The 26,954-nt window shown below is 43.6% G+C and overlaps 1 protein-coding gene and 1 long non-coding RNA gene across 3 annotated transcripts in view; both read right to left on the minus strand.

The window, feature by feature from the left end:
* CLDN10 (claudin 10) overlaps positions 1-26,954 on the minus strand; it is a 125,618-nt gene that overhangs the window by 79,501 nt on the left and 19,163 nt on the right. The gene's annotated exons all lie outside the window — the stretch shown is intronic.
* The window catches only part of LOC140607932 (uncharacterized), a 34,401-nt gene that overhangs the window by 955 nt on the left and 6,492 nt on the right, over positions 1-26,954 (minus strand). Inside the window, exon 2 of the long non-coding RNA XR_012009848.1 lies at positions 23,708-23,895. This is a non-coding gene — a long non-coding RNA (uncharacterized lncRNA). The remainder of the gene's footprint in view (positions 1-23,707; positions 23,896-26,954) is intronic.

Here is a 26,954-nt window from a genome sequence, read left to right on the forward strand (position 1 = left end):
CCCAGAGTCCTGGGATAGAGCCCCTCATCGGGCTCCTTGCTCAGTGGGGAGCCTGTTTCTCCTTCTTCCTCACCTGGGGCTCCCCTTGCTTGTGTGCTCTCACTCTCTCTCAAAATCCTTTAAAATAAATTTAACCAATTGCTTCTCAAACTTACTTGACTTGGAAAGACTTCATTTACGAATACTTAACCAAACACACTTGGAAGGTTCTCCTGGGGTAAATGCCTCAGCACGCTTGTTTCCAGGTAGAATGTAACTGCCCAGTGAAAACAGAGCCTGGTGTAGGAAAAGGTTTGGTAGCATAGACCAAGAGGAGAGAGGCGATGCAGGCAGAGCCTAAGAAACAGAGAGCAGAGGGCTGCATCCAAGAGGCAGGGAGTGGCTCTTTAAGAGAAGAGCCCAGGTATCCAGAACATCAGGGAAGGTAAATGGGGAGATGTACTATGAAGAAGTTTTGTTCTCCGGTAAATCCGGTGAGAACTAACTTTCAAGAGCAAAGTGTAGGGCCTGCCCTGGACAGAGGATTTGACTTGAACAGAAAGGCCATTACAGTATTGTGTAAATTTGAATCTAGGAGAATAGGATAACAAATCTCAGAATTGTTGTATCATCTCCCTGAAAAAGCCAGATGGGATACCCATTAGAAAAATAATACAGGGGCACCTGGGTGGCTCAGTAGTTGAGCATCTGCCTTTGGCTCAGGGCATGATCCAGCGTCCAGGATCGAGTCCCACATCAGGTTCCCTGCGAGGAGCCTGCTTCTCCCTCTGCCTATGTCTCGGTCTCTGATTCTCATGAATAAATAAAATCTTTAAAAAAATTGTCATACAGACTGATATCCTAACATTGTCTTAATTTCTTTCTAGGGAATTACAAGTGACCTCAAATAAAGGGCCAGAGAATAAGAAGATCTTTCTGGCCATAACAGTAACCAAAACATGTTTGCTAAAGATCTTGAAAGGACAGAAAGGGGGATTAATAGCACAATTGGGTTTTTGTGTCCTTAAAGTGAAAATATTAATTCTAATTGAGTAGCTAGATATTTTTAATAGTTTATGCTTCTTGCAGGGTAGGTAGGGTAGAGGGGAGAGGGGGAAATTACTGGCAGAATGATGGCAAATACATACAGAAAACCATCAAATTGCTGTGGGATTGCATAGTAAGATGTCATGCCTCCTGTTAGATGAGGGGGAACACGCTAGAGGAAGTTTGGAAAAGAAACCATTTTGTTCAGAGGTAAGTGCACTTAATTCAGACAGGACATTTGTAATGAGTATGAAACACACGAATCAACTGTGCAAATAGATTCAATTTACTTTTTTCTTAAGAAGAACATAAAAACACAGTGGCCTCGATGATTTAACACTGAAAGTGTTGACACAGAACTAAACCTCAACATAGAGCAGTGGGCTTGCCATACTCTTCATTTAAAACAAATTGAAATTTGCTTGACATCAATTTTTCCTTGGAATTGGAACGTACTGAGATTTTATACATGTTACACAAGAGCAAACAGCCTATTTCGTTTTTTTGTATTCCTACGTTCACCTGTAATTGCAAATTGCATACAAATGTTTTTCTCTTGTGTAAATGCCAAGGAAAGTTAGTAGATGCAAAGGGAAGTTAGCAATGCCATCTATTGGTGAGATGTGGTTTGACCACATTTACTGGGTACAAGACCTGGAGTTCCTATGGGGGCAAGGAATTGAGTAAAAAGAGATGGGACAGGTATTCTGTATTTCAGAATGGTGGTGAATCTATCTTTTATGAGACAATTAGAAATTCAAACACCTAAAAAAAAAAAAAAGAAAGAAATTCGAACACCTAAATGGTATTTAAATAATTATGGCTAATTATTTTTAGGTTTGATGTTGGCATTAGGGTTATGTTTAAACATCCTTACCTTTCAGAGATTTGGGGCCAAGTCTGACCCCACTATCTGTTTAACCTATGATCTAAGAATAGTTTTTACAGGGTCACCTGGGTGGCTCAGTCAGTTAAGCATCTGCTTTGGCTCAGGTCATAATTCTGGGGTCTTAGGATGGAGCCCCACATCTTCCAGGCTCTCTGCTCAGCAGGGAGTCTGCTTCTACCTCCCTTTTTGCCTCTTCCCCCAGCTTTTGTTCTCTTTCTCTTGCTCTTAAAATAGTTTTTACACATTTTTGGTTGAAAGAACCAAAAGAATGATTTATGCCATAGGAAAGTTATATAAAATTCAAATGTCAAGGTCCGTAAATAAGGTTTTATTAGAACATGACCATGCTCATTTATTTCCATTTTATCTATGGCTGCTTTGTGCCATACCAGCAAAGCTAAGGAGCTGCAGAGAAACCATATGGCTCATAAAGCCTAAAGACTTACTCCCTGGCCCTTCACAGAAAAACCTTACCCACTCTGCCCTAAAGCTTTCCTGTTTTGTTTTTATTTTATTTGAGATAAAGTTCATGAGAGAGAACCTAAGTGGGGGGAGGGGCAGAGGGAGAGGGAGAAGCAGGATCCCTGCTGAGCAGGATTCTGGGCTCCATCCCAGGACCCTGGGATCATGAGCTGAATCCAATATGCAGACACTTGACTGACTGAGCCACCCAGGCATTCCAGAGTTTTCCTATTCTAAGTATGGCCAGTGAACCAGCAACACTAGCTTTGCTTGGAGGCTATTAGGAACACAGAATCCTGGTCTGTGCCCCAGACCTACTGATCCAGACCTCAAAATCTTCAGACCTCAGTTCCTACTCACATTAAAGTCTGAGGAGTACTGATTTAGAGGCCTCTGCTTGGGTCTTATCGTTTGGCTGTACCCTCACAAGAGTGCAGATGGCGAATAAGGACAAGGTGCTGTGTCTATCTGGGGCTCCCTTTCCCCCCTTAGAGGCCATACTCTGAGCACCCAGAACTCTAATTCTTGCTTCCAGAGCATACCTTCTCCCCAGGGTCCATCTCTTTTTTTTTTTTTTTTTTTTTTTAATTATTTTTTTTTATTGGTGTTCAATTTACTAACATACAGAATAACACCCAGTGCCCGTCACCCATTCACTCCCACCCCCCGCCCTCCTCCCCTTCTACCACCCCTAGTTCGTTTCCCAGAGTTAGCAGTCTTTACGTTCTGTCTCCCTTTCTGATATTTCCCACACATTTCTTCTCCCTTCCCTTATTTTCCCTTTCACTATTATTTATATTCCCCAAATGAATGAGAACATATAATGTTTGTCCTTCTCCGACTGACTTACTTCACTCAGCATAATACCCTCCAGCCAGGGTCCATCTCTAGCCAGATAGGCGGTCAAGATATAGCTGTTTATGGGGTGGGAAGAAGGTAGCCTGAGCTTGGACTTGAAGGCTGGGTGTTGTCTTGCTTGACCAGCAGATTCCTCGTGGCACAAAGAGGTCAGAGCCAGAGGTGGGAAGAGAAGGGAGGACTGCTGGCGACTGGGATTGGCTTTCCCTATGCGGTCAACCTTCTGACTTAGAGCTCCAGATTCCAGGAATCCTAGCCTCCCAGATACTTGCAAAGGTACTTGACTGTTGGCTTGATCTAGAACTTTTAAATATTTAAACATATAGTATGGGCCTTTATTTGTGCCCTCGAGGTAGAGCCCACAAATGTTAGTGCCAGGTGTGTTGCATGCTTCTCAAAGTGTGTTCCAAGGACCACCTGCATCAGAATTCACAGTGTTGGTTATTTTAGAAAATTCAGACTCCCAGGCCCTCTTTGTGCCCCCCTGAATAAGTCTTGGGCCTGGGAATCTGCATTCCAACGAGCTCCCCTGGGGATTCTGATCCACACCAGAGTGGTAAAAGCACTTGTAATGGGGCGCCTGGGTGGCTCAATGGTTGAGCATCTGCCTTCAGCTCAGGGCATGATCCTGGGGTTCCAGGATGGAGTCTCACATCAGATTCCCACAGGGAGCCTGCTTATCCCTCTGCCTCTCATGAATAAATCTTGGGAAAAAAAAAAAAAAAAAAAGCACTTTTCGTGAAGACAATGGATAAGAGGTAGCCCTGAGCAGAAAGCTTCAGGGGAGAAAAGAGAAAGGAGGCCAGGTAAAGGAAAGATGCTTTCATAATTTGGCCGGAACCCCCCACCCCCATCCCCGCCCCCAAGGAGTCTGCTGTAGGGAGAAGCTTTCTGCCACAATAGGGCAAGGGTGTCCTCCTGCCAAATGTGGGGCTCTAAGGCTGCCCTACAGAGGGAAGTATGAGTCAACGCACAATAGGGAGCAAAAGGAGGGGGTGAACCTGGAAGGACCCTTTGCACTCAACTGGAGTTCATGCTGAAGCCACAGTGCACAGTTTTGCCCAGGTGAGACCTCCTGGGTCCTGCAGGGGACATGGGAGCCGCTGAGACAGAGTGTGCAGTCCCACCAGCATGGTTTGGATCCTGCATCTGTTATGTGCAAGCTGGATGGCTTTGAGCAGGTTATTGAAGCTCTGTAGGTTTGCTTCCTTGTGTGTAAGGGGAATCCTAGCACCTCCCAGGCTCCTGTTAGTATTAAACATGATAATTAAGACACGTCCTTGCCACACAGAGCTGGATAATGGCTGACTGCTGTTTACTAGAAAGCTCGTTTCCTTATTCCTCTGCACTTCCTGATGCTTGATAGCATAAGCACTTGCCACTGGCTGAGGAGACGAATTTCCCTAAACCCCAAGCACAGGAAAGCCACTTAGGCTCCAATCACAGCCCTGTGTCAGACCAGTGCTTGGCCAGAGACATGGACCCCCCCCCCCCCCGCACCCTGAGCTTTCCTGTGACAGAGCAACTCCTGAGCCACTGCCTAGCTGCTCACTGTCCACAATTCCTAGGCTAACCCCCCACCCCCCCCCACCCTCCCCACCCCATAGAGAGCACACCTGGGGGACTCAGGTTTGTGAGGAGCCCAGGATTTGTACAAAACCGGAGACAGCTGTGCCAGGCTGAAGATCACCACTAGGGGGAAGCAGAATCCAAGCACCCGTGTGAGGAGTGTGCGAAGGTGTGGAGAGGGGAGGGGGCAGGAAGGGTGGCAGGAGCTTAGCACCCCCCTCCCCGCCCCCCTCACCCCTTAGACACCTAAACACGCCCTCCTGGTCCCGCACTGGATCACTTGATCGCTGTTTAGTTTCCTCATCCAGGTTTGGTCCATTATATCTTAAATATCACATAGGGCAGCGGCTCACAAGCTTGCCTGCAAATATGAATCACCTGGGGAGCTCTGTAAAATCCCAGGGCCAAAGTTTTATCTCCATTAAGTCACAATCTGAGGTGGGGAGGCAGGAATCACTTTTTTAAAAAAATATTTTATTTATTTATTCATGAGAAACAGAGAGAGAGAGAGAGAGGGAGAGAGGCAGAGACACAGGCAGAGGGAGAAGCAGGCTCCACGCAGGGAGCCCGACGTGGGACTCGGTCCTGGGATTCCAGGGTTACGCCCTGGGCCAAAGGCGGCGCTGAACGGCTGAGCCACCCGGGCTTCCCAAACATGATTTTTTTTTTTTTTCCAAACATGATTTAAAAAATCTTAGGGTCTTCATCTTTATGCAGGCTCCATGCCCAGCATGGGGCTTGAACTCATGACCTCGAGAGCATGCTCTAGACAGCCAGGTGCCCCAGGAATCAGTGCTTTTTAAAACACCACGGGTGGTTCCACTCTGCAGCCACGTTTGAGAACCGTTGTAGACAAAAGATCTCAGGTCTTCCCACGTGGCTGCTGGCTTTCAGGCTAGAGGCTGCCTCCAAGAAGCTCCCTAACTAACCACACATTCTTCTCCTCCATCTGTCTGAGCCTGTCTGTAATTGGCACCAGCGCTGTTCATAGTTGAATGGGATACAGATCCCCTGGGGATCCTGCTAATCTGCAGATGCGATTCCACAGGTCACAGGTCGAGGTGGGGCAGGGATTCTGCATGTCTAACTGCGCTCCCAGGTGCTGCCCCACTGCTGGTGCATGGGCCACATGTTGCAGGGCTTATGGGATAGCAGCCTCTTTCTGCACGTGTGCCTTTGCACTGGTCACTAGTGTTCCTTTTCTGCCTTCCCTGCTACAGTGGGAAGAGTGGCTGGTTTCCAGTCTCACATCCTGCCTCCCCAGCCACCCCCTGCAAGCTGCCCATAGTATGGACCAATACCCTTCACACACACACACACACACACACACACACACACACACACCTACCTCAGTCTAGGACTCCTGCATGAATAAGTGAACAAATCTAGTGAGAAACGCTCTGAACTTGTTGCTGGAGATGTGGCCTGCCACCTAGAAGCTAGGAGCACTTGCCCAAGGGTTGGCTTCTCCGAGACTCAGTTACTTAACTTGTGTAATTGATCTGGTAATTTCACTGTGATGACCAAGGAGAGAATAGGTGTTAAAGCTCCTTTTCACCAACGTGGTGGCATCCTGTTCTCTATCCCATGCTGTCACCATTGCCCAGGGGGGCCAGCCTTGCCCTTCACACTCCCTGGGAAAGCAGATCTATTCCGAGCTTCCTCAACCCAACTTAGACTTTGCTCGAGTTCCATATGTCTAACCAAATGCCTACAGTACACATTCAATCTTGTAGACCCACCCATGTGCCATATTTACACATGGAAAATTAAGTTTATCATTCCTTTGCTTCTCCCAAGCCTTGCTCCTATGGATCCTCCTGCCATTGACTCATGCTTTTATGGGAGCATGAAAGGATAAGGAGCTGAGACCCTACCCACAGAAATAGAACTAGAAGAAAGGAGATGGGCAAGGGGTCACCTTCTGGAGCTCCAGTCTAGGTGCCCCTGCCCTCTAGTGCAGCAAGCAGCACAGCCTCACAGAGGCTTTGAGACCTTTGGGGCAAAGAGCACTCAAACCCTTTCAAACCCTGCTGGCCACTTCCCTGGCTTTTCAGAGGAGCAGGGAAGAAGCCCACAGATGGCAATCGTGAGTGGGGGCAGCTGACATGGGGCTGGCCCAGGTTCTGGCACTCTCTTTTAGGGAGTAGCTGGGGGATCTGATGGAGAACATGGAGGTTCATGCCCTCCCAACTTTTAGCTGCTCAAGAGAGTTTGGATCAGCAGCTTTGTTAGCTCCTCGTATGGGTTGAATTGTGTTTCCCTGACCCAGATTCAAACATTGAATCTCCAATCCTTGCTGCCTTGGAATGTGACCTTGAGTTGCAGATGTAATAAGATAATGCCATTAGGGCAGACCCTATGCAATATGACCGGTGTCCTTATAAAAAGGAGAAATTTGGACACAGGGAAAATTTGTGAGAAGGATGGCAGAGATAGTGGTGCTGCAACTGCAAACCAAGAAACACCAGATTGTCAACAGACCAGCAGAAGCTGGGAGAGGTGGGCACCTGGGTGGCTTAGTGGTTGAGCATCTGTCTTTGGCTCAGGGCATGATCCTGGGAGCGAGTCCCACATCCTGCTCCCTGAGGGAAGCCTGCTTCTCCCTCTGCATATGTCTCAGCCTCTCGGTCTCTCTCATGAATAAGTAAAAATCTTTACCAAAAAAAAAAAAAAAAAAAAAGCTGGGAGAGGCACAGAACAGTGGTCTTCACAGTCCTTTGAGGAGATTGGTCTCCAAGACTTCAGACTCCTGAGTCTTGACTCAGAGAATACATTTCTGTAGTTTATACCACCACGTCTGTGGGGTTTGTTGTGGCAGCCAAAGGAAACGAATGCATTCAGTTCCCCAAAAGAATAGGCTGGAGCCACCATTGAGCTCCAGTCACTCCCTCTTCCTAACCAGGTTACTTCTCCTACCAGGGAGCTTCCATAATCACTTGGCTATTCCCTGGTCCCTGTCCCTACAAATACGGAGAGCATGAAGGAGCAGGGAGTGAGTGCTGGGCTCTTTCACACAGGCCCTGAGCTGCTGCTGACTGACCTCAGCTGGGGGATGGCTTTGAGTGTCCTCGGACACCTCGCTGCTGGCACATTTCCTTGGGGTGAGGCAGTGGTGGTGGTTGTCCTTGACTACTTAGACAGCAATTCATCCTAAGCTGAGAACTCAGGTGTTTACAGGTTAATGTTCTTCTCCACCAGGCCTTGTGATTTACCACAGTCATACATCACTGGGAGACCAGTCTTACTTTTTCCACTTGCCTGCTCCTGCCCGGCCCAGGACTTCTCCCTCTCTCATATGTGTCAAACGCCCTCCAGACCACCTTGTCCCCAACCCCTCTTCATCTTCTCTACCACCAGAATGCTCTTCCCCAAAGGCAGAAGAGGAAGGGGTAGGTGAGGCTCAGAGCCCTGCATGGATCTATCTCCTACTCCTCCCTGCTCACTTTCAACTGGCGCTTTCCTCTCCAGTTCCACCAAGACACAGCCTATGGACCTCCTGCCCTTTGTGAACACGTGGCTCCTTCCTCTTGGTTCTCACCTGTACCTCTCCCTGCCAGCTAACCTGTCCTCACCTACGCCTTCCTCTTCTGCAGGCCCATCGCAACCCCTGCTAACCTCCATCAGAGCCTAGTCTCTTGCGTTAATGTTGTCCTTTTTTGTTTTCTCCACTCATGGGTGAGTCCCTTGAGGGCAGAGGTTTGTGTCCTCCAAAGCTGGACAGCCTGGCATGGAACAGGGTTTTTAACAGTTTTTCTGGAATGAACCCATCAATAGTTCTCAAAGTGTGGTTCCTGGGCCAACAGCACCAGTGTCACCCAGGAACTCATTACAAAGGCAAATTGTGGCCTCAGCCCAGGCCTGCTGAGTCAAACTCACAGGGGAAAGGGTTTAGGTATTACAAACCCTCCAGATGATTCTGATAGACACTCACATTTGAGATCAGCTGAATTTAAAAAATAAGAACATAGTGAAATAGGATGTGCATGGAATTTGCTATTGTTCAGCTTAGACTGAATCATGACAGGAGTGCTGATGGGCTGAGGGGGGAGTCCTCTGGTCCCCATCACTGGGAGTCACTGGGCATTATGGCAGCCTGGGCACCCATTGCCCAGCTCTCCCTCAGCTCCTGTTCTATTTATTTATTTTTTAAATTTTTATCTATTTATGATAGTCACAGAGAGAGAGAGGCAGAGACACAGGCAGAGGGAGAAGCAGGCTCCATGCACCGGGAGCCCGACGTGGGATTCGATCCCGGGTCTCCAGGATCGCGCCCTGGGCCAAAGGCAGGCGCCAAACCGCTGCGCCACCCAGGGATCCCCCTCAGCTCCTGTTCTAATGTGTTACGTGGTATCTCCTTCTGAGGGTAGTTGTAATAAACACTAAAGTCTCAGAAGTATCCCAGGCAGAAACCCAATGCATAGGGGAAGCCCAAGGATTCCAAGCATCAGGATTGCTATACTCCAGCTCAACTCTGTGGTCATGGTGCCTGTTGCTCATCTTACATTCTTAACTTAAAAATATTTTGTCAACCTCCCACCCGTCCCCTGCCTTACCAACCAAAAAAAGCCAAGAAACAAAAACAAGCTTGTGGATACAGAGAACAGTTTGGTGGCTGCTGAAGGTAGGGGTGGGCAAAATGGGTGAGGGGAGTTGAAAGGTGCAAGTTTCCAGTTGTAAGATCTGCGAGTCCTGTGACTGTAATGTATCGTATGGGGACTATAATACCATAGTTTTTAAAGATTTTATTTGTTCATGAGAGACACAGAGAGGCAGAGACACAGGCAGAGAGAAGCAGGCTCCATGCAGGGAGCCTGATGTGGGGGACTTGATCCTGGAACTCCAGGATCACGCCCTGGGTCAAAGGCAGACACTCAACTGCTGAGCCACCTCGGCGGTCCTATAATACCATATTGTAGATCTGAAAACTATTAAGAGATCTTAGGGGCACCTGGGTGGCTCAGTTCATTAAGCAGCTGCCTTTGCTCAGGTCATGATCCTAGCGTCCTGGGATTGAGCCTCTCATTAAGCTCCCTCCCTCCCTCCTCTCAAAATCTTTTTAAAAAGATCTTAAAAATTCTTAAAAAAGATCTTATAAATTTCACCACAAAAAAAACTTGTGATCATTTCACAACATATACCAATACTGATTTTTTTTTTTAAGATTTTATTTATTCATGAGAGACACACAGAGAAGCAGATACACAGGCAGAGGGAGAAGCAGGCTCCATGCAGGGAGCCCGATATAGGACTTGATCCTGGGTCTCCAGGATCACATCCTGGGTGAAAGGCAGGCGCCAAACTGCTGGGCCACCCAGGGATCCCCCCCTGAATTATGTTTTATACCAGAAACAGGTCAATTAGAGCTCAATTTTTTTTTTTTAGATTTTTAAAAATAAGCATTCTCTCAAAGGAATTAGAGTCCTATTGCCTTAGATTTGCTATATTACCTGTATTCTATCCTTTTTAAAGATTTTATTTATTCATGAGAGACTCAGAGCAGCAGAGATAGAGGCAGAGGGAGAAGTAGGCGCCCCATGGGGAGCCTGATGTGGGACTCAATCCCAGATCCCCAGGATCATGCCCTGAGCCAAAGGCAGATGTTAACCACTGAGCCACCCAGGTATCCCAAGTATCCTGTCCTTTTATTTTTAAATTTTTTTTTATTTATTCATGACAGAGGCAGAGGCAGAGGCAGAGGCAGAGGCAGAGGCAGAGGCAGAGGCAGAGGGAGAGGGAGAGGGAGAGGGAGAGGGAGAGGGAGAGGGAGAGGGAGAGGGAGAGGGAGAGGGAGAGGGAGGCTCCATGCACAGCACCCGACGTGGGACTCAATCCCGGGTCTCCAGGATCAGGCCCTGGGCCGAAGGCGGCGCTAAACTGCTGGGCCACCAGGGCTGCCTGTATCCTATCCTTTTAAAATTTAGTCTAAAGTAGTGGATGATATGGGGTTTTCTTGGTCTTTAATTTTTCGTCTCTTGATTTTTTTTTTTTTTCTAAGAGAGAAAGAGCATAAGTGAAGGGAGGGGCAGAGCTAGAGAGAGAATCCCAAGCAGGCTCCATGCTCAGCATGGAACCCTGCATGGAGCTTGATTTCATAACCCTGAGCTCATGACTTGAGCCAAAAATCAAGAGTCAGATACTTAACTAAGCCACCCAGGTGCCCCCCTTGAATGTTGGTTTTTAACTGCTCAATGAGAAACCCTGATATGCCATTTAAGAAGCTGGGAAAGGACTCCTTTAGGACTGAAGAATATATCTACAGGTCAACTTGGAAATATTGTGAATATTTTGAGAGGGTGCTGTGACAAGCCCCTCCACCATCAGATGTCTGCTTTCCTCTTGCTTCACTTCAGACATTCTCTCTTGCAGCCTATGCTGCAAAAGATCTTAGCCTCATTCAGATCCTCAAGTTCACTAAATTTTTGTTTATCTGGACCTTTGGACCAGTCTTTCCCCTGCTTGGAAGCTCCTTTTTTTTTTCCTCCCCGCTTGGAAGCTCCTCTTCACGCCCCACCCCCCCAAGATTTTATTTATTTGAGAAGGAGAGAGGAAGAGAGCATGAGAGAAGAGGCCAGAGGGACCAGCAGACTCTTGCTGAGTGTGGAGCCCATCGTGGCATATTGTCCCAGGACCTGGAAATCTTAAGCAGAAACCAAGAGTTTGTCACGTGACTGAGCCACCCGTGCCCCCTCTGCTTTTTATTGACTAATTCTTCCTTCTTCTGGGGGAAAGTGAAATATCCCTTTGCCCCTGAAGACTTCTTTTCCATGAGATTAGGATCCTCCCTTTCGCTGATGTCCCCCTTCCCAATTATCCTTTATCTGCTCCTTGTTCTCCTTCCTTCCTTCTTAAACCCCAGCACCTATCTTAGAGCGAGGCACACTGTTGGGGGGCACAAGTATTTGTTGGATGACTTTGAAAGCACACAGGCTCTAGGGAGATAACTTTCCAAGCCCCAAATGAGCCCACTTACCTCTCTTTTATACTTAGGCTAAGACCTTACGTGCTAATAAGCCTCAGGTGGGGAGAGGGTGTCTGAAAAAGAGACAAGTGCATGATTTAAACAGAAGACAGCTGGAAAAAGAAGAAAAGAACTTGACAGTTCAGGAAGTGCATGGCGAAAGGCAAGTTGCTGTGATTCCCACAAAGTCTGTCCTTTTGTTTGTGACAAGGGGTCCCTAGGATGAGAATGGCATGGAGACTTTCCCCAAAGGGCTCCCTTCCACTTCTTCTCTGATATATTGTCTCTGTGGGCAAGGCTATAAATAGAACCGAACTTGGAGGGAAAGGCAAGTTGTGTTGTGTGCCTCTGTATAAATGGTTGCTACTTTCTACCCCAAAACAAGCCACTGTCATTGGGACATCACAGAAATTACAGAATAAAACCTCTCATCCAATCTCAGGATTAGAAAGGATACTGTATATCACCGTGTCCCCTCCTCTGACCTCTGCAGGAATTCCCTCTGTAGATCTCTGATAACAATTCACAGCCTCCTATCAGAGGCACCTGGCTCCATATTGGATTCTAATTATTGGAAAATCCTCTTAAGCTTAGTGCTTTGTATGTGGTCATGGTTTATTGAGTTAGATAAATAAACATAAAGGAACATTAGCAATCAGGACAGTAGAAATTATGTTAAAGTAATGTGTTTTTTTGATAAACAGATTGTAGGAAAATTGTCTGAAATGTTTGACAGAGTCTTCAGTCTTCCTGTTGTGCTAGATACATGCAGATGCATGTTCTCTTCAATAAATTACTGGACAAGTAAAAAAGCAAAAAAAAAAAAAAAAAAAAAAAAAGGAAAGAAAAAAGAAAACCAAAAAAGTAGTCCATAAAGGCTGTCTTACTACATACTCAGAGCCAATTACTAAATATTTACCAAATGACTGAGCAAATTCTCATAAACACTGAATATCTTTTTTTTTTTTTTTTTTTTTTTATTTATGATAGTCACAGAGAGAGAGGGAGAGAGGCAGAGACACAGGCAGAGGGAGAAGCAGGCTCCATGCACTGGGAGCCCGATGTGGGATTCGATCCTGGGTCTCCAGGATCACGCCCTGGGCCAAAGGCAGGCGCCAAACCGCTGCGCCACCCAGGGATCCCAACACTGAATATCTTGAGTCTTGAGACTAAACTTTCAGACTAGATCTCCCTTGCTCATTGGAACAATGATCATACCCTTTACCAACAGGAAAGCAAGGGAGCAGAGTACAGTATCATGGAATAGGGATGGAAGATGTTTCCAGTCCCACCTGCTACTAACCAGCTGCTCCATGTCAGGCAAGTCACTAGACTCTGCTGGATCTTAGTTTCAACCTCTGCAAACAGAGGTGATTAAACCAGGTGACCTATAAGGTTCAGTAGCATGCTAACCCTCCTTGGCTGTAGGACTTTGCCCTTTTCCTCCTAAAGACCAAAGCCTCGGGAGTGAAATGAACTCTCAGCCAGTTGGGTAATTGATCATTAGCAAAGGTCTAACTCCTACTAAATACTAAGTTAAAGCAATTATTGTAAATATAACTATGCGCATATCCTTCCCTGAATTAGCAGAAACTTGAGTTAATAGTTGGCTACATCACTCCGCTCATAACCTCTCATTTCTGCCTTCAACGTTGGCTAAAACTCCCTGGCTGTCAGCTGAATCTGGACTTTTTAAATATTCTATTTTTAAACCACAGTAGTTGGACTGTACAGTTCTGGTAGGGTATTTACCAAGGGAAAAAAAAAAAAAAACCAACCCTCAGACTGCAAAGAAATCTCAAATGATTTTCAGTAATTAATTTTTAACATGATTTCCCCCTGATATTATATTTTCTGATAGTAAGGTACAGTTATTATGAAAGAATAATAACTATATTTAGTGGCAAAGGAAATTAAGTATTTTTAAAATTAGGAGCCAAGATTTTCAGTGCAAGGAAAAAAAAGCTCTAAATATCAGATCAAAACACTGTATCCTGGGACACCTGGGTGGGTCAGCAGTTGACCATCTGCCTTCGGCTCAGGGCATGGTCCCAGGGTCCTAGGATCGAGTCCCACATCAGGCTCCTCACAGGAAACCTGCTTCTCCTTCTGCCTGTCTCTGCCTGTCTCTGTGTGTCTCTCATAAATAAATAAAAATCTTAAAAAAAAATCCTGTATCCTAAGTTTGAATTAGAAATTTTAATAAGAATACGTATGTATTTTTGGTTTTAAAAAATTATTTTTTAGCAGTGCCTGTATGGCTCAGTGGGTTAAGCATCTGCCTTTGGCTCAGGTCAAGATCCCAAGGTGGCATTGGGTTCCCTGCTCAGCGGAGAGCTTGTGTCTCCCTTTCACTTTGCTCCTCCCCCCCAGCTTCTGCTCTCCTATATGCTTTCTCTCAAATAAATAAATAATATCTTTATAAAAAATATTTTTAAAAATTATTTTTTGCTCTATATGTTGAAAAGACCTAAATGCCTTGAGTAACTCATAGCAATGAGCACCTTAGCACCCAGAGTGTGCTTTCTAAATATCATCTCACTAGAAGGAACAGAGCTCCTTGGCTGATTCAGGGTCAGGGATGAACCTAAAATATCTTGTCATACCAGCAAGCAAGGAAGTTATCAAAGACCACAGAATCATGCCCAAAAGGCTGAGGAACCAAGCTGAAGAGCCCATAGGCCAGAGATTATACGATTTCAGCACCAAATTTAAAAAAAAAAAAAAAAAGAAAGGACTATAAGAGATTGAAACACATTGAATGTGTTAAAAATCTGTGAATTCAAAAAAAAAAATCTGTGAGTTCATACAATTACAACAGACACTCCTTTGAAGGAAACTAGGAATCCAACTCATTATTCTGAAAACTAGGAGGGACACTTGGCTGGCCCAGTTGGTAGAGCACATGACTCTTGATCTCAGAGTCATGACAGAGTCATGAGTTCACGCCCCACATTGAGTGTAAAAATTACTTTTAATTTAAAAATTTTCTTTTAATTTAAAAAAAGGGTATATATATATTTTAATAAATAAAAATGTTAAAAACTGAGAAAGACAAAATAATTGCTTAACTGCAGAACTATATTGAAGTTGTTATACATGGTAACCAAATAGTTTTTTTAAAAAAATAAATTTACTTAATAAATATTTTATTTATTTATTCATGAGAGACACGGAGACAGAGGCAGAGACATAGGCAGAGGGAGTAGCAGGCTCCTTGCTGGGAGCCCAATGTGGGACTTGATCTCAGAACCCTAGGATCATGACCTGAGCCAAAGGCAGATGCTCAACCACTGAGCCACCCAGATGTCCTGTAAATTTCTTCTTTTAGAAGAATGCAAGCTGATAAGTCCAGAGGGATACTAGAATTTGAATATCTCTATTTTGCAGCCTCTAGTGAAATAATGGATCAGGGCAAATGGTTATAGGAAATACATCCCCACAGGGATACAATCAACAACAACAAAAGAATGTGGGACATTCTACAAGCTTGTAGAAATTAATTGTTCTGCAACAAATAAATTGCATAAAGAAGAAAGAGGGATGGGGATCCCTGGGTGGCGCAGTGGTTTAGCGCCTGCCTTTGGCCCAGGGTGCGATCCTGGAGACCCGGGATCGAATCCCACATTGGGCTCCTGATGCATGGAGCCTGCTTCTCCCTCTGCCTGTGTCTCTGCCTCTCTCTCTCTCTGTGACTATCATAAATTAAAAAAAAAAAAAAGAAGAAGAAAGAGGGATGGGGAACCTGTAGATTAAAAGAGATTTAAGGGACATATTAACCAAACACAATATAGGGGCCTTATCTGGATTCTGATTTAGACAAACCAACTATTAAAAAAAAATGTAAGAGAGAATCAGGTCTATTCAGAACATTACTTGGATTTGATAGTGTTATGGAAATACTATAAGTGTGAAGGGTGCAATGATGTTTATGATACTATGCTTTTAAAAGTCCTTATTTTTCAGATAGAGACTGAAATATATATGGATAAAATAATTTCAATATCTGATGCTTAAAAATAAGTTAGCAGGGGGGTACCTGGGTGGCTCAGTCGGTTGAGCATCTGACTTGATTTCAGCTCAGGTTGTGATCTTGTGATCGTGGGATCAAGCCCCCTGTTGGGCTCTGTGCTGGGTACAGAGCCTGCTTGGGATTCTCTCTCTCCCTCTCCCTTTTTCTCTCCCCTTCCCTTTCTCTCTCTCTCTCTCTCTGCCTCTAAAAAAGAAAAGAAAGAAAAGAAAAGAAAAGGAAAAGAACAAAAGAAAGAAAGAAAAAGAAAGAAAGAAGAAAGAAAGAAAGGAAAGAAAGAAAGAAAGAAAGAAAGAAAGAAAGAAAGAAAGAAAGAAAGAAAGAAAAAAGAAATTAGCAGGGGTTGTAGTAAGACTGAGGAGCAGAGGGGATAAGAGGAAAAAAAAGTAGTCATGTGTTGATAATTGTTGAAAAATAGGTGAGCAGAACATGGGGCTCATTGTATGATTTTTCTCCACTTTCATATGTTATTTCCATAATAAATTTTTTATAAGTAAATGCTTTTTTAAAATGCTTATCTCTACATTGGATTTATGTATTTTTTAAGATTTTATTTTTAAGTAATCTCTATGAGCCCCAGGTGGGTAAACTCACAACATCAACACCGAATCACAGGCTCCAGTCAGCGAGGTGCCCCAGGAGTTATATTTTTCAGGCACTAATCAAAATGTATTTCTTTTTATCTATTACAAACATATTTCCATTTGCTCCTAAACTATATGATTTTAGTTCTCCTCCTCTAACTCATAAAGAGGGTTCCTGTTAGTTTTAAGTCATATTTACTTACTTGCAGTGATTTTTTAAAATCTATTGAAATGCATATTCTATAGTGTAAGCTCCCATAGCACCTCATCACATTGGGGTAAAATGCAGGTACCCCCTGCTTTAACAATTTAAGTTCATCACAATCAAGTTCCACCCCACATGTCACATGAACTATTCCAAAAAGCAGAAGAAAAGAAATCCATCCTAACCCATTTTATAAGGTCAGTTACCAAAACCAGACAAAGACATCAAAAATTCTCAACAAAATACTAGCAAGTTGAATCCAGCAACATATAAGACTTATACACTTAAACATGGCAAATATTATATGATATATATTTTATCACAATTTTAAAAATAGCAAAATAACAAAAAGAATTATACGCCATGACCAAATGTGATTTATCTCAGAGAAGCAAAGATGGTTTAACATCAGAAAATCAACTAATGTAACACATTTTATCAGCAGAATGAAAGACAAAAATCACATTATTCTCAGTAGATGCAGAAAAAGCATTTGACAAAATCCACATTCATGGACCCCCAGATTAAGAAGACCTGTTCTAGGAGTACCTGGGTGGCTCAGTCATTTGATTTGACTCTTGATCTCAGCTCAGGTCTTTTTTTATTTTTTTTAAGATTTTATTTATTTATGAGACACACACACACACACAGATGGAGATAGAGAGAGAGAGAGAGGAGAGGTAGAGACATAGGCAGAGGGAGAAGCAGGCTCCATGCAGAGAGCTCGATGTGGAACTCAATCCCAGGACCCTGGGATCACTCCCTGAGCCAAAGGCAGATGCTCAACCTCTGAGCCACCCAGGTGTCCCTCAGCTCAAGTCTTAATTGCAGGGTCTTGAGTTTAAATCCCACACTAGGCTCCATGCCCATAACATTAAAAAATAATAAATGAATGAATGAATGAATGAATGAATGAATAAATAAATAAATAAATAAATAAATAAATAAATAAATAAGAATATCTGTTCTAGAAGGTCTCTAACTACAGCAGGAAGACCCTTGGGCTAGAAGGTGCATGGGTCCCAGGGGTCACAACTGGGAAAAATGTTTTCTTGAATCTGTTGGAAAGAGTCTTCTTGAATCTGCCTTGATCATGAAGAATGACAGCATGAATGACTTTTCCAAGATTTAAGAGGAGTGTTGAGTGTAAACTCTTGAAGATAGGAAGCTAGTATATTCTATCTTTGCTGCCTATCATGTCTATAATTATTTACCTGCTAGTTGATCAATGAGTATTTTGGGGGCGCCATAATTCAAGAACCTTCGGATGGTTTGAAGGTTGGCAAGTGCTTTAAACTTAGACTTAGCTATGTGATTGAAGGCAATCTTTTTAAACTTTAAGTTCTGGGATTGTTAGATTTTTTTCACCTCTGAAACTAGGAATCCAACACCATAGGATGAGAATTTTAAAAGATAATACCTATGACATGTTCTGCATGATACCTGGACCATGGAAGTATTCGTCATCTCAACATGCAAGACTGTGTAAATCATGGGGTCTGTCTTTCAATTATCATATTTGCCACTTAGATCCAGGTTAGACTAAAGGATTTCATAATACCAAGTTAAAGGGACCAATATTCTCACTTAAGAACTAGATTTGTTGTTGAAAACAGCAGTGGCATGAAATGTAATTCAGACAACTTCAGCAGTTGTGCATCTAAAGTAAACATATAAATGGCATCAAGAAAGAAAATACAGAGCAGCCCAGGTAGCTCAGCGGTTTAGCGCTGCCTTGGCCCAGGGCCTGATCCTGGAGACCCGGGATGGAGCCCCACATCAGGCTCCCTGCATGGAGCCTGCTTCTCTCTCTGCCTGTGTCTCTGCCTCTCTCTGTGTCTCATGAATAAATAAATAAAATCTTAAAAAAAAAAGGAAGAAAGAAAGAAAGAAAGAAAGAAAGAAAGAAAGAAAGAAAGAAAGAACGAACGAACGTACAGTCTGGGTGTTGCCAAAATAGAGGATTTTTCTTTTAAGATTTTATATATTTATTCACAAGAGACACAGAGAGAAAGGCAGACATAGGTAGAGGGAGAAGCAGGCTCCCTGCAGGGGAACCCGATGCAGGACTCAATCCCAGGACCCCGGGATCACGACTTGAGCTGAAGGCAGATGTTCAACCACTGAGCCCCCCAGGAGCCCCCCAAATAGAGGATTTTTCAGGGCAAATCACTGGCCTGTATTTTGGGATAGTGACTTTGTTCATACAGGAGCAAAGTTTGAACTCCCTTCAGTTCTGGCTCACTGCTATCAATAATGTCACCGTGTTAAATCTGTGTAGATGGTTTTGAAGAGTGCTTAAAGATACAACTGTTAGCCAAGGGTGCAAACTCAAATGGTCCCATGGGCAAAACAACTGAGGGAAGCTAAATGGGCTGTAACAGAGAAGGGGTCTATTACTAGAGGTCTATTATTGGAGACCATGCCCTGTCTAGAAAGCATTTTTATTCAAGTCATTTCAGAAGCCCCAGCAAGCCAAACAAAAAGATTGTGAAGGCCTCAGTCCTCGGCAAGCAGCTAACAGCCTGTGATGAGTGGAACAAGCATGAATTAGGAATTTCTCTTTTGTATCCCTGAACCCATAGATTGTTTTTTTCCCTTTCAGTCAGATCAATAGTGGGGACGGAACCACTAAATGCTCTGAATTGTAAGCTCACAGGGTTTTTAGAGTTGCTTACCTGTTCACCATTGTGGGTAGTACTTGAGCACCATTTGTTTTTGTGTCTTCTTTTCTGAGTATTTGATGCCTCAAATATTTCCGGGTGCTCTGACCTAGAAGCCGACTCCTATGCCCAGCCATTAGCAGGCACTGATTTATTTTTTCCCCTGCTTTCATCTTGTGAGTGGCCCCCAACTCTCTGTGAAGGGGAGTGTGTAATAGAACCATCCCAACCCCTGCCCAGTGCTACCGACACACTCATTCTGGGCCTCTTGGTTTCCTGTGATACCAAAGCCTCCACCATGATGAAAGTTATTTATTCATAAAAAAATATTTAGAGAAAGATCAAAGAAAATCAATTATAAAAAAAAAGAAAATCAATTATAGTATTGATAAATGTAAACACATTGCTTTAGAGGCTGAATGAAGAAAATAATTGTAAATGATTACAGGGATGGTAATCTGGAATCAACTCAGTAATGTCATACTAAAGGGTTATTTTTTAAAAGGTAAGATCATGACTCTCAGGCAAATATTAAATGGCCATCATTGACCTATTCATTTATTATTATTATTATTATTAGGGGGATGCCTGGGTGGCTCAGTGGTTTAGCGCCTGCCTTTGGCCCAGGCCGTGATCCTAGAGTCCCAGGATCGGGTCCCACGTCAGGCTTCCTGCATGGAGCCTGCTTTTCCCTCTGCCTGTGTTTCTGCCTCTCTCTCTGTGTCTCTCATGAATAAATAAATAAAATCTTTTAAAAAATTATTATTATTAATTTGTGAGGGAATCGGTAAGATATTACAACTGGTTTTTATATTCTCTACCTGACAAAATTCTTTTACGTCTCCTTGAGCAGGGATTGCTTGCATTGCTATGGATAGGAATCACCTGCATTACTGTCAGTTTTCTACAAGTTAACTTCTGCCTCACCAGAGCGAGAGAGTAGCCTAGAAAACACAGGGGCTTTCACCTCCGTAGGATAACACAGTCCTGCAAAGGATCATAATCCAACATTCCACCAAAAAGATGTTCAGTTACCCTCCTGCGTCTTCCACACCCTTCACAACTGTTCCCCCAGCTGTGATCATCTCTGAAGTTCTCCCTCCAACTCACAAGAAATCCCAGGCATGGGTAAATATTTTCTATGTTTATCATGGACGACCTAAAAATGTTGGGGAGCTTGTGACCATTTTACAAGGTTGTGGGAGAAAAGTGCCCAACCTGGTATGAGAATTTAAATCCCATATATATGGGCAGCCCTGGTGGCTCAGCGGTTTAGCGCCGCCTATAGCCCAGGGCCTGATCCTGGAGACCCAGGATCGAATCCCATGTCAGGCTCCCTGCATGGAGCCTGCTTCTCCCTCTGCCTGTGTCTCTGCCTCTCTCTCTCTCACTGTGTGCCTATCATAAAAAAAAAAAAAAAAAAAAAGAAAAGAGCAGGCTCTGTGGTGCCTGGGTGGCTCAGCCGGTTAAGTGTCAGCCTTTGGCTCAGGTCATGATCCCAGGTGTTGAGATCCAGCCCCGCATCAGGCTCCCCACTCAGCAGGGAATCTGCTTCTCCCTCTGCCTATGCCCCTCCCCCCCAGCTCGTGTGTGTGTGTGTGTGTGTGTGTGTGTGTGTGTGTGTGTGTGTGGCGCGCTCTCTCTCTCTTTCTCTGTCTGCTCTCTCTCAAATAAATAAAATCTTAAAAAAAAAAAAAAGAGCAGGTTCTGCTGCTCCACATCTCACAGAAGGACACAGTGTTCAAGCATTTACATTGTGGCAAGAATGATTATTTCAAAGACAGAGTTGCCTTCAGGAATTTGGCTTAGGAAGTTGACACTTTTATTTCAGAGCTCTTTCTTTCCTGGAAGAGTTCTGACCTCTGAGCGAATGCTGAGTTTCCTAAACCATTAATAGGTCAGGAAAACAGCCCTGAGGTACCATGTGGGAGTGTGGAAAAACCATGAAGTAGAATTCTGGAAATTCAGCCATAAAACACGAAAACCCAAAAACTTTGGAGGTGATGGTGAATGGGGATCAATGGTAAGGAAAAAAGGAAAAAAAAAAGGAAAAAAGTAAAGTGATCTCTGACATAAAGTCCTTGAAAAGTGTCTTTCCCTCTACTCAACGATTCCATTGTGAGGGGTAGACATCAAAGACTTGTGAAGGTCACAGTCACTCGAACAAAAAATGCAAAGTATCCAGAAAGGAGAGAAGATGAATGGAAGTCACTGCCTAAATGTTCTTCCAACTGTGACATATTGCACTGATGGCTCCAGTTCTTTTCTTCTTATAACCAAGCCCTTGGACACCTGATTTTGCAGTTCCTTCCGTCAGGATGAGGGGTGTATTTCTCCATTCCATGACTCTGAGTTCAGCCATATGACTTGCCTTGGCCAACTGGATATCAGAAAACTTGATACAAGAAGACACCTACAGAACCACGTGTGGGATTCAGCTTGTTCTGCTCCGCTTTTTCTATGAAAAAGGTATACCCAGGCTGGCCTACTGGTCCCAAGGGGTGGGCAGGTAGGGCAAAACCAAGTTACCCTAGCCAATCCCACCTAACATCAGCTGGTCCCCAGTAGATCCTCCAGATGTGTGAGATCCCAGCTGAGATCAGCAGAGCCATCCAGCCGAGCCCAGCGTAGACTGGCTGAACTTCACAGATGTCGGAAACGAATATTTATGGTTGTTGACCAAGAGGATCTATGGCTGTTTGCTACACAGTGATTTTCTGACAATGGCTCATTCATATGCCAATCCATTTTTGTGAGACCCTCATGAGATGAGAGAGATTTCTGTGAATATTTCTACTTTAGTGGCCGGTTCAGTGTGGGGAGTTTGGCTTCCTAAGAGGTCATCAGAAGGGTAAGAGTAAGATACCATGACCTCAAATCTGGGCTACCTTTCCTGTTTGGGAGGGATTTTTATTTGGAAACCATTCAAATTCGAAGCTAATAGCATTCCCAGGAAATCCGAGAGTCAAAAAGTGATATCTGGTAACTTGGAGGAACCAAGGTAATTTCCACTTACAAAGTATTTGAAGCCAGAGTAGAATAGAACAAACAGTGGCACCAACAGGAAATCCCCCTACATCAGTATGTGCTTGACCAAGTACAAGGTCAAATAGATAACAAAGATTCTTCTGTCAGTTATCAAGAATGTACAGAGGGGTGCCTGGCTGGCTGTCTCAGTCAGTGGAGCAACTCTTGATCTTGGGTTCACAAGTTTGAGTCCCACATTGGTGGCAGACATTACATTAAAAATATATAAATAAATACACCTTTAAAAAATAATGGACAAAGCACAGAGCCCCATACACCTTTGTTTTGGTTTTCCCTGAGCAGCAAACCTGTCCTTTTAAAGGTAAAGGATCCATTGCATCCAAAACTAACTCCACAACATAGAAGATGGTTGTTTCATCAGAAGCAGATTTTGTAAGTTTTGTGAAACTGTAAGGATTTAATTGAGTTCAACAAATATTTTTGAGCCACTTTTTAAATGCAGGAAACCAGAGTAATCCCCAGAGCGTGGAGGTGACTAGGCATTAGATCTGCCGTCCTATTCCCAGTTTAATATGGAGACCTCCTGGAGTGCCTGGATGGCTCAGTCAGTTAGGTGCCTACCTTTGGCTCAGGTCATGGATCCCAGGGTCCTGGGATCAAGCCCCACATCTGGCTTCCTGCTCGGCAAGGAACCTGCTTATTCCTCTCCCTCTGCCCCTCCTCCCTGCTACTGCTTTCTCACTCTCAATCTGTCTCACAAATAAACAAAATCTTTAAAAAAAAAAAAAAAAAAGAGTCCTCCTCAAGAGGTAGGCAAATGCATGACTGACAACAATAGAGCTGGACACAAGGTGGCACAATGAAATGCTACTGGGAGACAGAAGAGCAATCATAGGACAACACAAAGGAGGCTGGAAAGGAAGTGTTTTCCTGGGGAGCATAATGCGTTTCATTGGGACCTGCTATTGATGGGCTGGTAGGGCCTCTGCATGCCTTCTGTGCACGGACGTCAGCTCCATCTTTCCCTACTGGCCCTTCTGCTTCAGTCTCGTCTACAAATTTAAGACCTTTAGATAAATGTAAAAAATAAGAAAGAAGAATTGCCAGAACCTAAAAATAAGTTGCATTTCAAATAGTAAGGCAAGGGAGGGGTGTCTGGATGGTTCAGTTGGTTAAACACCTGACTCTTGATTTCAGCTCAGTTCATGATCTCAGGGTGGGGAGATTGAGCCCTGCACAGGACTCCGAGCTGTGCGTGGCATCTGCTTGGGATTCTCTCTCCCTCCCCCTCTGTCCCACCCTCCACCCCGAAGCAAGGCAAGCAAGTAGAGATGGCTAGGTGACCTGCTGTGCAGATAGCAAGTGTAGTTTATATTTAAAGGATGTGAAATTAAAGTTTAACCCCAGATGACACACACTTTCATCGCACCTAACATCATGTTAAATAAAAGCCTCCTCTGGCTTGTTTGTACCTGTCTCTGACAGTTTGGCCCGACGCAGTCCTTTTCATCGCATTGGACGGCATCTGTTTCCAGGATCGAACCAGAGACTTTCTGCTAAGTCATCTTGAAGTCCAACTTCACAGGCACAACATGTTGCTTCATAATTAAATTAAAGTCGCAGGATGTTTTGGATTAGAGGGATCTTCCTTCAACCAGACCTGAGGTTAGTAAGAGAGTGTGACCGGTCTTGGATAGAATTCCCTCATCCAAAACATCCGGAACATTTCACTGGATTAATTTGCAACTCACGGGGAGATTTTTGGTCCAATTTGCTAAAGATTTTCTGTCTGTTTCCATTTCTCTTTTCAATTCAGGTCAATATGAATTTATTCATCTCTCTTATTGAAAATGATATGAAAAGTATTACTGAGTCAAAAGAATAAAGAAAACAGCAGATCAAATGCAAGGAAAGGAAGAAAAGTAATGAGTGAATAAATAAGTTCGTTCATGAATAAAGAATTTATTCATGAATAAATAAATTCATTCATCCAACAAATGAACTTCCAGAGCTCGATTTTTGCCATGCTCTGAGCTCAGGAAGTATCATGCAATAGAGAGAGAGAGAGAAATAAGTTCCCATTTCTGTTTTCCAAGAGTTTAGAATTTGTTTTATTCTCTACTAAAAATTTACCATTAGTCTAAATTCAATGTATATTTGTGCTTAATTTAATCAAAAACATCACAAAGAAATAAACACGAGCAATTTCCTTGCACCTTTAAGAAGATGCTGAGGGGCACCTGGGTAGCTCAGGGGTTGAGCATCTGCCTTTGAAGTTCAGGTCATGATCCTGGGGTCCTGGGATGGAGTCCCGCATCAGGCTCCCCATAGGAAGCCTGCTTCTCCCTCCACCCAAGTCTCTGCCTCTCTGTGTGTGTCTCTCATGAATAAATAAATACAATCTTAAAAAAAAAAAAAGATGTTGAACATTCAGTGTGGGAAAAGACTAACAAATAATAACGCAGCACTAGATTGGATATGTAAGTTTTGGTTGGATTGAATCCCATGGCCACTAGCCAGTAGGCTACAGGAAGTGGGGGGAGGGGAGCTATAGGAAATAACCCTTAGTACAGTATAGCAGAGGTACATTTACCTTTGAGCATTGCCGTGAGCCTATGTAGCTTTTAAGAGTAATTACCTTGAGTAAAAACTAATGCACAAGGAGAACCAAAAGTTCCTATAGTTGTGAAACACGTTGAGAAAAGTTCCATGTAATCCATCTATGCCCCAAACTTGGCTCCTTGTTTGTCAGACTTTATAGTTCTTCAAGATCCAATGAAACAAAGTATGGAAAGCAAAAGAAATGCCCTGATGGAATGTTACAGAAAAGGTTAAGGTATGTAAGGCTGATGAACATTACATATTCATCAGGAAAGGATGATTATTACATATGTGGCATTTAAGGGCTGCTCCACTGCCCCATGTCCTAGTCTGTTCCAAATGTTATAACAAAGTACCACAGACAGGATGGATTATAAACAGAAATTTTTCACCATTCTGAAGGCTGGAATTCTGAGATCAGGGTGCCAGCATGCTCAGGTCTGGTGAGAGTTCTCTTCCAGGTTCTCTCCCTGTACCCTCACATGGTGGAGAGCAAAGAGCTCCTGGCTTATAAGGGTACCAATCCCTGCAAATCCCTTCACTAATCACCTTTCAAAATCCCACCTCCCAGTACCATCACATTGGGGGCTAAGATACAACATATGAATTTGGGGGTGGGGAGACACATTCTGCCCACTGTACCCTCCTTGTTTCCTCCTGCCTCTACTAGAACCTCAGCTCAATGAGAACAAAGACTTTGTCTTGTTTTCTGTGTGTCTTCAGTGCCTAGAACAATGAATAGTACATAGTAGGGACTCAATAAATATTGTTGAATGAATGAATGAATAGATGAGTGTTTCTCCTGCACTGCCTAAGAGAAATGTTGGATCCAGGGCTAAAGACCAGACAGAAAGAACTTCCTTGCTTCACAGTGACCCTTATGATCTCTGACTCCCCTCTAGTGCACTTCAGCCAGCCAGCGAGCACTGTGCACGGAACCTGTCTTGTTTTCTGCTACTTGTTGGAGTTATAAAGATGACAAGAATAAGGCACAAGCTCTCAAGGAGAACACAACCTTTGTTCTAAGAGAGAACTCTGAGGAAAGGTGAGAAGAGAAGGGAACTGATACATCCCAAATGTGAGACACAGAACTAGCAGGGTTTCTGGATAGGGAGGAATCTGAAAGATCCCTGGCTAGTGAAATGAATTTTGATTGGACAAAGGTGAACTGTCGATCATCAAAAAGATCAAGAAATAATAAGGTCTAATATGTCCTCACTCCTAGGAGTCCAGGACCATAAGTAAGATTGAGTTCCAAGCTATAAGAAGCTAATATGAGGCAGGAGAAATGAAACAAATATACTAGAGATAGTGAGACAAAATAGTATGAAATTGGAGCCATAGGAAAAGTCTGATCATCTCTAAGTTAGATTCAAAGGAGGAAGCATATTTTCTCTTGCTGCCTTCCCTGTTGTCATGTTATTTCTGACGTGTGTAAAATGGTAAAGGGAAAATAAAGGCAGTTAGAGGCTGGAGCCTGTCCTCTTAGATCTGTGGCCTAGCACAGGAGATAGAGTACATTCACCCATAACCAGACCTACACTGGGGCTGACCTGCCCTGGCTCATACCAGCTCTGAGAGCCATTTGTCAAATTTTCAGGAATTTTGCATACGTGTCTTAAAACACAGCCATTTTTAAAAAATGAAGCATGTGTGAACTTACAAAGAAATAAATTATATTGAAGACAAAGGTAATAAATTCTCAAAACTCATCTCTTCCTAAATCATTCTCTATGTTCTTGAGGCTTTTAAGTCTCTTATATCTACATAACTGTGTGCTAGTACATGTATCTCCCCAACTCTGCATTCAGGGTCATCATATACGCGGCTTGAAATTGCCATGGTGGGAATATTTACACCATTTGCACCACAAAAATTGGTAAATGCTACACACCAAGACTCAGGGCATTGTTTTTATTTTCTAGTCTTAAGAAAATGATAGAGAAAATGCTAAAAATGTAGCTCAAACCTAAGACTGTGTCATGTCTATAGTCAATGCACTCTGAACAGCACAAAAAATTGTGGAAATATTCCTCCAATATTCAACATTATTATCAAAAACAGAAAGAAGTGAAAACTTGGGAGAGGGGACCAGGTGCCCTAGGAGATCACAGGCTC

This window comes from Canis lupus, chromosome 17 (genome assembly GCF_048164855.1).
Source record: "Canis lupus baileyi chromosome 17, mCanLup2.hap1, whole genome shotgun sequence".
NCBI classification, from domain to species: Eukaryota; Metazoa; Chordata; class Mammalia; order Carnivora; family Canidae; genus Canis; species Canis lupus.